Raw genomic sequence first — 13,217 nt, 5'->3', positions numbered from 1 at the left:
CTTCTTCAGAGATTTGGATGTTAACTTCGTCGTAATTGTTTTCGACCCCACCATCGACTGCGGCCTAGTCGGCCGGGATGGGTCTTACAAGTTGGTATCAGAGCATGCTTGATCCTGTTTAGGACAGTGCTCAAAGATGTTGAGTTCCAAACCGAAATTATTTCTGAGAACTAAGATGACTTGGAACCTTAGCTGTGGTGAGCCAAGTTAGAGTTGAGGTAAGATTGGGTTTCATGCTTGTGAACGGGGAAGTTCAAAGATGAGCCGGCTTAGCCAAGATGCACTCTCCAAGGGCAAGACGCTGAAAACAAAAAGGTTAGTTTATCTAGTTATTTGGGAGTAATATAAGGATTCGACGATGGACGCAATGCAAGATCTTTGTATGGACGACCTGGACAAAGGAAGTAACGTCGACCAGAGAGTGGCTTAGGTTGAAAGAAACGTGCAGCACTCTCTTGGAGGTTCATGTTATCCCTTGTTGGCCGTTCAAAACAAGTGAGCATATGCGATGTTCATGTTTGTCTAAGGGAGACGCTACATGGCTAGTACATGAGTGGGCTTGGGATCAGATGGATCAGCTTGGACTCAGTGTAAGTCAAGGTAGGATTCCTTAAGATTGAGGGAATGGAATGGATCAATTCCAAGGGGAATTGGAAACATGATGCTATGTATCTTAGTATGATGGGGATTGAGGTATATTATAAACACTCTCATGAATGGTATGGGACATTCATGGAAGTGTGACACTTTGGAGAATGGTATGGGACGTTTTCCAAATGTGTTGTCAAACCGAGATCCTACTCAACTAGATACCTAATGTTGTGGAGGTATTTAGTGATTGGCAATGTCATGAGGGATGTTATGGGACGTTCCTTATGGTATGGTCATGACCTGAGATGATTCCAAGAGAATCATATTGAATGATTACAACGAGATGTTGTGAATCAGTCTGAGGTAGCCAATGCTTATGGAATGAGCAGCCTGGGGAACATGGTAAATCCGCTAAGGAAGAGTAACTTAGGGATTGCATGATTTTACCAGGACTCAATAGAGATAAGCATTACTCCTCGTTGATCCATATGGATCGGTTGGGGCTTGACCAGTATGGCAAGTGACCAGGAGAGTGTAACAGGTTTGGTATGCAATCACCTGCGGATCTGATTGTTGATCACAGACAGGGTAATGCATGCGGATCTGATTGTTGTCTGCCTTGAGAATCATGAAGTGATTTTAGGTATGGACTGACTTGGAAAGCATAGGGCCACACTTGACTGTCACCGTGAACGGGTGCAGTTTGAGATGGGTTGTGAAGCCCCGATTAGCTTCCAAGGAATTTGTTCGACCTCTGTGATTTCAGCAGTCCGTGCGGAACAGATGCTTGCAAATGGTTGGGAGGCCTACTTGGCTACCATTACCACTGGGGAGGTCATGGGGGGGGGGTGGTAACCTGGACGGGATTCCGCTGGTCCGTGAGTTCGAGGACGTGTTTCGGGCGCTACAGGGCATTACCCCTGATAGGGCTGACGCGTTCATAGCAGAACTGGAACCAGGGATGGCCCCAATGTCCAAAAGTCCCTATTGTATGGCTCCTGCCGAGATGGCTGAGCTGAAGTCGATCAAGTCCATTGAGGGATGAGGATCGCAACACAACCAAGTCGGAGATTGACCTATGGTTGGAATATAGACGATCATGTCCGGTGAGGGATGAGGATCGCAGCACAACCAAGTCAGAGATTGACCTATGGTTGGGGTGAGACGGTTGAGACCCGGAGTGGACCAGAACCGCAATATGATCAAGTCCGGTAAGGGACAAGGGTCACGACCTACTCGGAGATGGACCTATGCTCGAAATGCACGGTTGAGTCCCTGAGTGGACCAGGACTGGAATATGATCACATCCTAAATGGACCAGGATCGAAATATGACAAAGTCCGGTCTGGACAGAAGTCAAGTTGAGGCGGTTTAGTCTTGTAAGGACTAAGATTGCAGTATGGCCAAGCTGGGAAAGACTATGGCTGGCTAAGGAATGATCCAGTAATTGGTGGCTGGAATCATAAACCGTAGTGTCTGGGAAGGACTTAGGGAAACAGAACAATCGGTTAGGACTCATGGTAGAGTGAGCAGCCTAAAGATTGGAACATGTTCGCTAGGACTCGGCTGGTGCATTGAGTGGCTTGGAGATTGGTTAAATCTACAAAGACAAGTATGCAGTATGTTCCAAGGGACTGAATTTGATCTATTCATGGACTAAGATCCGGACAAGGATAAAGTTTAGAGTAGACGACATTCTAAAGAGAGATATGGACTTGGTGTCTACTAGGACCCCAACCTGGAGAGTTGGACCAGTGACACAAGTCATGTCTTTGTATGGGTGCTTGATGGACCCTCGACTGTGGTCGAAGTAGCCAAGTAAGGGTGCCATAAGTAAAACAGATGAATCACTTGATAAGATTTTGAGTTAAACTCTATCAAGTGGGGGAGACTCGTATATATGATGATCGAGACGTGATCAGTGAGAAGGAACAAGGAGGGAGATGCAAGAATTGGTTAGGAAGAACCAATCGAGCATGTTCCATGTTCCGGATGCAAAGAGTTCGATTGGAACCTATTGTCTTGAGACAAGACGTCAGCACCACTGGATTCGAGGACGAATCCATCCTAAGTGGGGGAGACTTGTCATGTCCCCATTCCTGGAACTTGACATGGGACATAGGCGTTTCAACAGAAACGGGACTGCTTTGGTTCAGATGATGGGAATTGATCGTGAACAAGCTGTAATGAAGTGAATGATCAGGATGGATCATGAGAAAACTAAGAATATGTCTGAAAATAGACCAAGGGACTTAGTAGGATTGAATAAGATGAAGAGAGCAAGCTGGACGAGTGATGAGACAGCTGGAGGATGCGAGAATGAAGCTCGGTCAGCTGGGGGAAGCTCGAACAAGCTCAGTGTAGCTCACATCAAGTTTGGCCAGCTTAGCTAGCTGGACTACTAGCTCACTCAGCTGGGTCAGCTGGGAGTCAGCTCAACTCAGCTGGATGGAGTGTTGGAAGCTCGGACCAGTGTGTCAGTTCTGGGTAGTTATCGGGCCGGTTGGTTGGTCAATGATGGCTATGGGCCGGTGAGCACTTGGGATCGGACCAGGGGCTAGGGCACCCAGCCTGGGCTTGTGTGTGACGTGTCTAGTAGCAGTTAGGCCTGTCAGAGACGTCTGGTAACTGCCATAGGCGAAAGGGTGCAATTTGTACCATTGATTAAATCAGTGGACAGAAATGAAACCGAAGGGATGCAATGATTAGAAAAGTAACCACCCCTTCTCCTATATAAGGAAGGCAAGTCTGTGCCTTTGCAGGCACGCCAGGGCTTCCTCCTACACCCTGAAACACAAAGAAAACCAGAGAAAAACAGAGGTATGGTCGGATTAAACAATCCAGTACCGAAATTGGTGTGAAGGCAGCAAAGAGGCAGTTTTTTGGGCAATCGAAGTAGAGATTGTAAACGACCCATTGATGGTGTTTGATCATGGATGATCACGTCCTAGGCTTCCTCTATGTCTTGGAGACACACGTAAATGGCCAGGAGAGGAGGGAGAAGGCCGGAATCCACTCTCAAAGGCATGAACAGCCTTGAAGACGGATGCAGTGTAGAAAGTGGTTTCATGGAAGTTCCATGGAAGGAATGATGGGTGTGACCCTTGAATGGATCTTATCAATAATGGAAGTATATGATAAGGATTGATAGAGGCGTGCACTGGAGGAGCATGGCCGAACATAATAAGGAAATGCACATGATCTAATCAGATTATGTATAAGGTAACTGATTTCACTTTCCAGTTTATATTTTTGTCTCTTGTGGTGCGATCCAGGCCAAGTATGGCACGCCCCTTGAAGACCATATATTGTGAGGTAAACTATGTTTACATGGTGTAGTCTATTGGATCAGACTTGATGGCACTGAACCAAGGCCTTGGCCGGTTCACGAATGATGCCCATGGCCTTAGCCGGGCTGTTCATGGTCAGGATCCATATGATTCGGGTCGAATCATTGGATTCTGATTATGGGAATCTCTTAGTTGATATCATGAATTTACATGAATTTTAATTAGTTTTTGGAGTACTATCGAAATTGGTCAGATTTGGGCCTGATGAGTAACTTGATGTTTAGATAAGGAACCAACCATGCAATGATAGATCCTTGTGTTAGGTTATCTAATCATATGCTTGAGTGTTGTGATATGTTTGTCACTTATGATCATTGGTCATAAGGAATGTTAGTTATCAACCTTGGTGTTGGTAAGCTATGTGCAAAGCATTGGCTAAGAGCCATAAAGAAGAGTTTAGCTAGTACTTGGTGGTGTGGACCATAAGTACTGAGCTTGGGTGTTATTATTCAAGGAAGGCCGTGTGTTATTCCATTGGGACATAGTTCCATGGCCGGTTGGGTAAGTGTGAAGACTCATCAGTTCTGAGGTATGTGGGGTGGTTGGTTGATTAACTTAGGATCTGATGGGCATTACTAGTCCATGAGAGGACTTGACATTGTTAGTCCATGAGCTGAACTTGGTATCATAAGCTGATAAGCTAAAGGATGTTGAATGAAGCATGAGCCGGAAAGGGCCAAATGCATGTCCTTAGCTGTTTGAAGACTTCTCAAGGGTTACTTAAGTCAGTGGGGATGGTTGGCTGAATGACTAAGTACCTAGGGGAATTGTTTTATGTATAAAGGAGCTGGACGCAGTATATGGTATCTGGCCATAGCTCGGTCTTAGCTCAGTTCGAGTGTGACAGCTCGATCAGCTGGTCTATGAGTTCATTCACTAGAGTAGCTGGGCCGACGAGCTAACAAGCTCCGTGGATGTGGCTAAGGTATGATCTAGTAACTCTTGCTTAGTTCTAGATAGAATGAACTAGGGGAATGGAACCTCAGATTCGTATGACTTGACTCAGGTCTAGGATCGACCTTTGAGGTAGCTGGTAGTTGAGAGTACTAACCATTAGCTGAGGTGATTCGACCAGACAAGTGTTAGATTGGTTATAGACCAATGGATGATAGATGTTATTCCGCTGTGTATGTGTTGAATTGATCTAAGCTAGGAAAAGACTTTGGTAGTCTTGAGCTAAGATCTGAATTAGCCCTCGCCTATGGGCGATGTTTTAAATAAAGGTTCGGTCAGGGTATGGACCGAGCGACGTGAGGCATCGACCGCGGCCTAGTAGGCCGGGATCGGGTCTTACAGGTGTCCTGCCTGGGGTCTGGAAGAATTCAATACCAAAGTATTTTTCCCCAATAGTTTGCCCCTTATTGTTCGATTTCATCATCGAACTCGGGGAATAACATGTGCACTAAAGTCAACCGGAGTTGCTCATTCTCAGCAGGCTTCCCTCAGGCAGGACATCGCTCCAGTAATCTTGCGATCCCGGGTTCCACTCAGGCCGGAACCACACTCTGAACCCGGGGGAGGACCGGTTCCCTTCCTCCTGACCCGGGTCCGGTGCTATTTGAACTGTCGGTTTCTTGTCGGAAAAGGGGAAGCTTTGGGCTTCTGATGGGGTCTTGGAGACGGTGGAGCATGGAGCTATGATGTTTCCTGAGGAGGAGCTTATGTGCTGATGTGTAGAAGATAGACTAGGGGGTGGGGGCCTATTTGGTTGATGATACCAGATGTTCTTCTTTTTCTTCAAAAATGTGTATTTTCTCGAAGCTTTCCTTTTTGTGGGAAGGGTTTTCCCTCTTTTTTTTTATTTGCAAGGATCGGGTTTCCTTTTTGCCGCTTATCCTTTATGTCGCGGATTCTTCAGGATATTTGGAAACATCCTTACTTTCTTTTCTAATCCGCGAAAAAGGGAATGATCCGGATATATATAAGGATTCGCGATACCTCCTAACTGGCCTCAACCCAACTCTAGCGCTGGTTCCTAGTTGTGAAAGATGAACCCCGAGCTTCTTTTGTTTCCGTCCTCGCTTGTGGGTGGTCTTCCAAGGCCGCGTCGTCCTTTTACCGATCCTTTCTTATCCCCTGTTCCCACTTAGGGAGACGTTCCGGAGGCTGATAGTGAAGCGGTTCCGATGGCGCCCTTGAGAAGGCTCTGTTCTTGTTTCTTCGACGATGGTCCCCGTTCTGAGATCCGAGAGGGGGACCTGGTTAACATGAGGAGGAAGTACGTGATTCATCCTTCAGTGGGGATGAGGAGTCCGACTGAGTTCGAGCGCGCTCCGGATGGGGAGCGGGTGAGCTGGCTGTCTATGAGGCATATCTGGAAGCATGCTTCTGGGGCGTTATCCCTTCTCTTATAGGCGAAATTTCATCTTTCTTTGGTTTCTGTCCTTATCAACTTACTCCTCTGACCTGGAGGACTTTAATGGCCATCCAAGTACTTGGAGAACTCCACGGATTTTCTGTCGGGGTGCATGAGATTTTATACTCTTATTCGAGCAACCTTCGAGGGGTGTCAGGGGTAATCACCCCTTCGGAGACGGTTGGAATAGCCAGTACGTGATCATGAAGATCCAGGAGCTGGTGGGTTATCCTACGTCTTGGCGTACCGTTGGTAAGTTCTCCTTCTGAGTTTCGAATTTTACCATCACTTCGGGAGCCCGATTTTGATATTTTAGCTCTTGCTTTGTCAGATGTGTCCCGCCCAGTTTCCTTTGCTGGAGAAGCAGTAGCGAAGCTTATAACAAGAGTTCCTCGACGATTCCGCTCGGTGACCTTTCTGATGAGCCGAGAAGCCTTGCCTCATAGTCGTGTTTGGGGTAAGCTTTCCCTTTCTACCCGGTAAGACTTTGTCTTGCTTATTTCTTACAATACTTTTTCCAGGGAACGTGGCGAGGTTCCCAGTATCGGTTGTCTATGACGAGTATCAGAAGGTTAAAGCGCGGAAGCAGCGTCTTTCTTATACTCCTCCTGTAATACCCCGCCCTTCGGGATAAAATGGTCGAGAGTGTAAAAGTCAGAATCTGAAGCCAAACTTTTGGTAGTCTACGTATTTGGAGGAATGTTGAGTTTTGATCACATGAAACTTGACATGATTCGAAGAAAATAGAAAATTGGTCGAACATCAACTTGGTGGTCGAGTCGCGGGCGATAAGGATGGATCGCGAAGTTTTGAAGTACGAGGTGTGTCGAAGAATTGATCGTGAGTGAACTATGAGTCGAATAAGTTGCTCGGCCATAGTTAGAAGATGTCTTAGATTGATCAGACGGACGTTTTGGAAGCATCACATTTTTGGAAGCACGACATTCTAGAAGCTCGACGTTTAAGAAGAACGACGTTTCTGCAGCACGAAGTTTTCTGCGAAACTTTAGCGGAATATTATTCGAAGACATTCGAAGCAGGACGGGAATTAAGCAGGACGGGAAGCAAGCACGACAGGATCGAAGGACGACGGGAAAACCCGAAATTGGGCAAAAACCCTAATTTTGGTATTATGAAATTTTTCGAGGAAGCCGGAGGCTCGGGATATTTTTCATCAAGGTCAGAAATATTTTGGAGTTTATGAAAATTATTCAGACCATCAGAACGGGAGCGGAAAAATATTTGGGGTTAAATTGCGGATCAGAAATTTACCGGAAGGACCGAAATGAGGCCAATGAACCGAGAAGCTCGAGGTGGCTCGTTGCATGGGTTCAGAACGTGGTGTCAATCATCTAACAAGCTGAGTGTCTCTCGAAGCTCGAGGTGTCGCCGTGCATGGAAGCTGTACATGCAGCCTGACATGTAGAAGCACGAGGTGGATCGACCAAGCACGTTCCGCGCATGCAACCGAAGCATGCTGATCGACATGTGTGTGCTGCTGTGGCGCCTTGCATGAGTTCTAGTCATGTATCCTGACATCTGGGAGGATTGGTGGCGTCCTGCATGTGTCCTGGACATGCAGCCAGCCATGTGGAGCACAAGGTGCTGCCACGCATGCGTCCGGAGCCATGCGAAGCGACACACGGGCTGCCACCAACCTGAAGCTGATTGGTTGCTGTCTCTATAAATAGCCCATGACCCCAGCTCATTTCATAACATCCAGACCTGTCCAAACCACCTTAAAAACGTGAGAGAAAAGTATAAAAAGAAAGCAAGAGTTTCCGATCTATTTCGAGAATTTTAGAGAGATTGCGAAGTCAGTTCTCTACTGATTTCGAGTCAGCGCCTAGGGACGGTTCTGTCCAACTGAATTCGTCTAGGCCACTCAGTTCCTTTGATGATCAACAAGAGATGCTGTCCGGAGTTATTTCAGTTCTACAGGTTCAGATCAGTCGAAGTTCTGCTCGATACTCCGCCGGGAAGTCCGAAGAACTGTCAAGAAGCTAGAGGAGGTTCTGTCAGAGTCCAGATCAGCCTGTCGAGGCCTGTCAGTTTCTTCATGCTGAAGCCAAGGTTGTTTCAAAGACAAGATCAGTCCAGTCCACTCCAGTCATGTCGTCAATTGGGTTTTGGCCAAGTCTTCTCCGATCAACCAGCTGCTTATCGGCAAAGAACACTATGAGTTATAATCAATTGATTGATGAGTTGTTTTCATGCAGGATCCCGTTACTTGGAAGTTGGATCATGGCAGGAGGCCGGGTCTAACAGAGTAACGGTTGACTAGTTAATAATTGAGGTTATGTTGATTGAGTTGATGGCATGCTTGAGAACCGTAGTAGCACTAATGGTTAGGTTGATTGGTTAGTTAGCGAATGCGGAATGCTTAGATGATATCGCTAAGTTGTGGAGAGTTAGGTATTCTGGAATTAGTCTTTATGCTATCTCGTTCATCTATCTTTTGTTTATTTATCCCGAGCGAGCTAACTCCTGATCTCCTGTTGTAATATGATTGATTGTGTTAATTTGCGATTAATACTAGGAACCTTGTGTTATTTTTACCGGGTTTAGTGTTATTCATGTATTGGCTGATAGCATTTGTGTAACCCACAATGCTAGGCATGTTTGAGGTGGAATGTGTTGATTGTGTGATTAATGCTAGGAACCTTGTGTTATTTTTACCGGGTTTAGTGTTATTCATGTATTGGCTGATAGCATTTGTGTAACCCACAATGCTAGGCATATTGGGGTGAGTTAGTGTTCCTTCAGACCTCGTACCCGGCGGGTTCAAGGAAACCCCTTATTCGCTGGATCGGAAAGACTCAGATAGACGGGGTCATGGCCTATGGCTGAGTGATTACACGATGGTGTAATGTGGCAGTGACCCAAAGGACTGTTGGCTGTCGCGCGGTGACCCGAAGGACTGTGGGCCGCGGTCGGTTGAAAGTTCCTTCTTTAGGCCTTTGTGGTAGGAAGATAGGATATTGCCGATAGTGAAGGAGGAACCTAACGTCACCAGGGCCCGGGTTTGTTATATATATTATATCGTGTTTCGGGTTGTTAAACCCTGGTTTAATTTGAGGTTGTGTTTGGTGATGAGCTGGTAATTAGCATAATGCTAGTTATCTTGCTATCGTTTACCGCTGCGTATTTCTGATATTGTTTATGTTATTGAATTGTGCTATTAGGTGAACCTCTCGCTTTAGATTGTTTGGGGTGGGATAGCGAGGGGTTGTATTTGTTAGTTGGGGATTGTAACTCGCTGAGTAACATTAGGTTACTCATCCAACTCCGTTGTCCTTTTTGCAGGTCGCTTTAGGTAAGGATGGTCGGATAGCTTGGTGCTAGACGTTAGGACCGCCGGAGTAGATTTCATGCCTTTTGTAAACGGTTTTGCGTTATGTGTTTTGTTGGATCGATTTGGCATTAGGCCGGGCCCAGTCTTGAATTATTTCAATGTATGGATATTTATTGAATCAATAAAGTAAATGTTTTATATGCGCTTCATGAGTACTCTGATATTTGACTAGTCCGGTCTAACACAACGTTAGGTCGTGGTACGGGTTGAAAAACCTTAGGCCTTGATCTAACGGAACCGTGAACTTTGGGTAAGGGTTGCAAAGCCTTCAGCATTAAGTCAGCGCGATGTGTTAGTGGACGAACTGGTGGAGTAAATTTTATGACTCTGACCGGATTGTCCCTAGCCCGTCATGTAGCGTTTCCGGACCATGATGTTGGGTTGGACAGTCAGTCATGTTCTTGTTTGATTGTTGGCCGATGGGTCGACCTATGCCTAGGACGGTTCGGGGGTGTTACACCTCCGCCAAGACTAGCGAGGGCTGCTTTGTCGGCCAATGGTCTGTCTTCCGTCTCATCGACAAGTGCCGATATTTTGCCTAACTGTGACCTTCTGGTGGACGCTCACTGGAGATTGACTAGCGAGGTATTCCTTCTTCGTAGTCAGGTGTAGGACAAGATGGCTCGCCGGGACCTACTAGTTCAGCAGGTGAAAGCCTCGGCTAGATGGGAGCTTATGAAGGAGTGGCTGGAGAGGCGTGTGGATCATTGTAATCCATAAGAAGAGTATCGGCATCATCTGTTCCTGTCTGGAGGTCTTAACCATCAATCGGGGAGCTTCTCTCAGGCTGCCCCCCCGCTGCCCCCCCCCCCCCTCGAGATCTGTTGTGGGGTCGCGATTCTCGGAGGGGCCCTCTTTCTGAATAAAGGCTCTTTATAGCCCTCCTTGATTTTATGAATAATGATGCTTCATGGTTTTTCCCGTTTATTTAGTTTTTGCTGTTGCTTCGCACGCTCCTGATAGTATCGTTTTGCATGTTTCTTCTTTAAGAGGATATCTTTACGCCTGTTTCTCGATCGAGGTGGGACGTTGTAGTCTATGATCCCTCTCTTTTCGTAGGTTGAATGATGGGATCCAGGGATATAGGCTATAAACCAGGAGGTTTCGAGCTAGAATATGGACTATTGGAGTCTGGAGAGTGATCTTGTAACTCGGAGGTTGCATGAGTACCCGAGGGTCGTCTGGGGACCCGAAGGTCGCGGAGAAGCCCGAAGGTTCTCCCGGAATCATTTTGGAGATCCGGAGGTCTTTTTTCTAAATCCTGGGACCGAGACTTAAGCCCGGAGGCGGTGTAGGAATCCATAGATTCTATGATAAATCCGGAGATCGTAGTTCGAACCCAGAGATTTTTGAGAATGTAACTGGACCCTGAGGTCAAATGAGAATGCGGGGTTCTCCTTTAGATCCGTAGATCGTATTGGTACCCTGATATTTGTATTTGGACCCTGGGTCGCATGGGAACTCGGAGGTTCTTTAGGGATGTAATGACCCCGATGTGCTTTAAGCTGCACATGGGTTCTATCCTTTTTCTGAAGACATACATAGACCTCTGAGGCCATATGGGAACCCGGAGGTTTAGATCCGGAGATCTTTTGACTGGAACCCGGAGGTTCTTGAAGTTGTAATGACCCCGATGAGCCCTAGGTTGCACAAGGGTTCTAGCTTCTTTTTTATTTTTGGAACCCTGAAGCCACATAGGAACCCAGAGGTTCTTCCTTAGACCCGAGATCTTTGATTGAAACCCGAAGGCTATAGGGAAACCCAGAGGTTCTTCCTTAGATTTTATACATAGGACCCGAAATCATGTGGGAAACCTTGGGTTTCCTCTTGAGATCGGGGGCTTGCATAAGGGCCCGGGGTTCCTTGGGAACCCGGAATACTTGGTTTTTCACAGGGACCGTACTCCGCCTTCCTAGCCAAGATTACTACCGGTACCTGTTTGGATTTCGCATTCTGCCGCTCAGAAGCTGACCACTATCGAGTTCCTATAATGTATTCTACTTCTGCATGAAGTCACTGCCAGGCTTAGAGGTGCTGCTGTGGGTGTTATGACCCAAGTGCCAGGCTTACGCTGCTTTCCACGTCTGGAGAAGCAGGATTTTGATTGCTCCATCTATTTCACAGTACTTTTGCAATGAATATATGCCATGTGTTCCCTGTATTGTGTTGCTCGTAGCGCTTTAATACAGGTACTTTTCACATTGGTACTCTAGGGACCCCGATGCGCCTTTGGCTGCACAGGGGTTTTAGGTAGTTTTGACAGCATATTCGAGCACGTGCTTTATGTCTCACACCCGTTTTGATTTTTTTTTTTTTTTTGTGGGAGTGCCACTGTGGTCGTGCCACTTTTTGCGAGGGTTGGCCTGGATCGGGGGTCTCTGGAGACCTGATCCAGCTCGTATGCCCCTTTAAATATAATGATTTCCCTTCTGTCTTTATAGTCGGAACTATTTTATTATAAGCTTTGTCCGGAGACGTTTAGCATACATAGGAGTAGGAAATCATAATGCTTAAATAGTATATAGTAGTATAGAAATCATGGTCCGGGGACCGTATTAAAAATGATAGGCTTTGAGGTGCAGGGCATTCCAGCAGTTGGGTTGTATTTTACCTTTGCTATCTTGCAGCCTGTAGGCGCCTGCTCTCCGCACCTCGATGACCTTATCGGGTCCTTCCCACACGGGGGTGAGTTTCCCATTGTTTTTTCAGCTCGTTGTAGAACCCAATCCCCTTGCTGGAAGGTCCTGGTTCTGATTTTCTTGTTGTACGTCCTGGCAACGTCTTGCTAGTATGACCAGTTTCTTAGCCGAGCGGCCTATCTTTTTCCGTCGAGTAGGTCGAGGCTTAGCGCCATCAGATAATTGTTCTCCTCCTGAGAGGTGGATCCGGAGACCGTTATTCTTATGTTCATCTCTAGCCCAGAGGACTCCGTTTAGTTCTTCAGCCCATTTCCCGTGAGAGCCCTCCAGTCGCTTTTTAAGCATGTTGACCACGGTTTTGTTCGTCGACTCAGCCTGTCCGCTAGACTTGGGGTGTCAGGGTGTGGCGAAAGTTAGTTTTATGCCCCAGTCCTTTCAGAACTCCTTGAAGTTGTGGCTCGTAAACTGGGGTCCATTGTCAGTGACGATCTCGTGGGGGACCCCGAAGCGAGTGATTACGTTGGTCCACAGGAATTTGCGGATCTGGAGATCTGTTATGCGGCTGAGTGCTTCCGCTTCGACCCACTTGGAGAAGTCGTCAGTGACTATCAGAAGGAAGACCTTCTGCCCCGGCGCCATAGGGAATTTCCCTACTATATCCATGCCCCACTGTCTGAAGGGCCACAGTGAGCTTATGGACTTGAGGTTCTCCGGGGGAAGCTTGGAGACTGGAGCGTGCCTTTGGCACTGGTCGCAGTGCTTGGCTTGTCTGTCGGCGTCGGCGGCCATCGTGGGCCAGAAGTAACCTACCCTTCTGGCTCTGAGCACCAGGCTTCTGCCGCTAGAGTGGGATCCAAAATCTCTTTCATGTAGTTCTATAATGATTCAAGCGGCTTCTCGGGGTGTGACACACCTCAAGTACGGGC

This window comes from Brassica oleracea, chromosome C3 (genome assembly GCF_000695525.1).
Source record: "Brassica oleracea var. oleracea cultivar TO1000 chromosome C3, BOL, whole genome shotgun sequence".
NCBI lineage: Eukaryota > Viridiplantae > Streptophyta > Magnoliopsida > Brassicales > Brassicaceae > Brassica > Brassica oleracea.
The sequence above is the reverse complement of the archived record's forward strand: the minus strand, read 5'-3'. Positions refer to the sequence as shown.